Source organism: Otolemur garnettii, unplaced genomic scaffold (genome assembly GCF_000181295.1).
Source record: "Otolemur garnettii isolate 467f Iridium unplaced genomic scaffold, OtoGar3 scaffold00133, whole genome shotgun sequence".
Classification (NCBI taxonomy): Eukaryota; Metazoa; Chordata; class Mammalia; order Primates; family Galagidae; genus Otolemur; species Otolemur garnettii.
In genome coordinates, this window is record NW_003852528.1 from 3,854,943 (window position 1) to 3,857,521 (window position 2,579).

Sequence of the window (2,579 nt, forward strand, 5' to 3'; positions counted from 1 at the left end):
TCAGGGGGAGTGAGAGGGCTCTGGGGGACTGGCTGGGCTCAGGGGGAGTGAGAGGGCTCTGGGGGACCAGCTGGGCTTGGGCTTAGGCTTGGTGAAGGATTCTCACTGTGCTCATGGCAAAGTACAGGGTTGTGAGACTGGGGCCACCCAGGCCACCCTCCTACAAATGAGGAGCTGCTTGGGGCTAACTGTCCACACCTGAACTGGAAACCGACCCTGGTCCTTCCCTGACAAAGACAAAGGTGGATCTCTGGCCCTGGAAACTGAGCTCCTGGGACAGGTCCCAGCCACAGGGCTCACACTGTGCTTTCTAGCTTAGTGTGAACCCTGAGTGCACCCGAGTGCCACTGGGTGTATGAAGAAATAGTGGGGTGGGACCATCCCTGCTCAGGCTTATTTTTCTTACAGCAGATGGACTATATTTCTAGAACCATCTGCTTAGAACAATTGGTGATTTCAATGACCCGTAACCAATGCGCCAAGAATTCCTTGGCTATCCCCATATCTGAAAATTGGGACAAAAGTGAGTGCACACCCCACAGGACAACCCCGTGTGCCCTCACTGCGTTAGAGTACCATATCAAGGTCATAAATTCATTTAAAGAATCCCAAAGGGCACTTGACCTCAATTTTTATAATTTCCTCACTGAAATTCAAGAGAACATTCCTAGCTGTTCCCTATTATCCCTTTGTTGCTCAGAAAAGTTAAAGTTTAAATGGCAATTCTCTTTAGAATTTAATATCTGTTCCCAAACATTCTTGGCTTAATTGCTAACTGATTCTTTAGAAAATTGAATCACTATATTACAGTGTTTTTATGCACCAATGGCCTGGGAGAAGTTGGCAGAGGCCCTGCCAAAGTTAACGACGTCTGTGTATCAAGCTGTGAGTGCTTTATTAGAAAAGTTTCTAGCTGAGGTTTTCCTTCTTTTTAATTTTTGGTGCTTTTTCATTTTTATGTCCAAGGCTTGAATTGGATCAATATATGTTAAAAAGGATTTTTAGTATGTTAGAGTCCTTCTATCTGCCTTATAGTTATTACCACTTATCTTTCTAAATGCTTAAGGAACATGGCCAGGAAACGTGGGTGAAGTTATGGTTAAGAGCAGTGGAGTGGTCCATAGACTCCACCCTCAGCCCTGCTCTTCCCATAGGCTCTTGGGCCTTGAAGAGAGATTGCCTCCCTCCCCGGGACTCCAGACCCCGTCTGTGGAGTAAGAGATGGCACCTGAGGACTCTGCCCAGATAAACCACAACAGCTTCCAGGACAAAACCCTTGCTGATGCCCCAAAGTTGGGACGAGGCCCCACAGAGAGGAGCAGGGAATGTGAGACTCAGGTGGCTGACTCTTTCTCCGTGAAACAAACATGATTTCACCTTCTGTATTAAAAATCCTTGTGTGGCCATCCAACGCCAGCAGGCGCCCAGCTCCAGTAGTTGCACTGGGCTCTCCACTTGCCCTTTGCCATGTGGCTCGTGCCTCTTGCCATCAAGACCTTGAGCTGCACCCAGCTCCTGAGAACAGCTGCCCTCGTGTTCTGCCTTGGCCCACGGAACGCAGGGAAGCCTGGTGGCAGGCGTAGCTTGGCAGCTTCCAGGCCCCCACAGCCCCACTGTGAGAACGAGCAGGGCTGAGAGAAAGACCACCTGTAGTGGGGCACCCCCCGGGACAGCCAAGCCCGTGAGAGCACGGCAGAGCTCAGAGCACAGCCTGGCGCACCTGCAGGTGGGTGGGAGTGATGCACAGCTGTTGTCTGTAGCCACCAGGTGTCAGGGCGTGGCCTGCACAGCTGTAGCTCTCTGACACACTTGGGGAGACACAGGGGCTCCATGACCCCACTCCGGGGGCTCCATGACCCCACACTGGGGGCTCCATGACCCCCCTCCGGCTCCCCAGGTCTTTTCTTCCCCAACACGGCCCCCTCCTCAGAATTAAATCCCCCCACTCTGGGTTTGTGATGACCCTTACGGTCCCCTGTCCTCTGTCCCACGTCCTCTCCGTTCCCAAGCTGCTGCCATCTCAGAAGTGTGGCAAATTCCTTGTCAACCCTGAGTCCCTTTAGGTGCCACCTCCTCCCTGAAGGCCTCCGTTTCTGCCCAGGCTTACTCAGCCAATCCCTGTGTGTCCCTTGTTTCCTCCACACAAACAGGAGTGTCCTCAAGTCCCTGTCACCCTCTTTATTTCATATTTCTGGATGGTGAGCCTCTTGAGGGTGGGAACCATATTGCACTCACTTTTGGCTGTGACTATGTTGGGCACACAGTAGGTGCTTAATGCTCGTGCAGGCAGGAGCCTCCAGGCAGTGCTGTGGTCTCAAGACTCTGCAGCAGTAGTTTTTGCTAATTTGTTGGCAGTAATTTGTCACCTCCTGGAAAGCCTGACTCCCAGAGCTTCAGGGTCCTGGTTGAAGGGGGACAAGCCCCCGGCTAATCAAGACCCTGCCTGTGAGTGTCCAGCTCCCCTTGTGCCACTGCCACATCGGCTCTGGGCTCTGGCACCCCGGGAAGGGGCTGGTCTGGTTCCAAACTGCTCCACTTGGCCTGGAGCATGGAGGGAGCACAGCAGCGTGGAGAGGGCA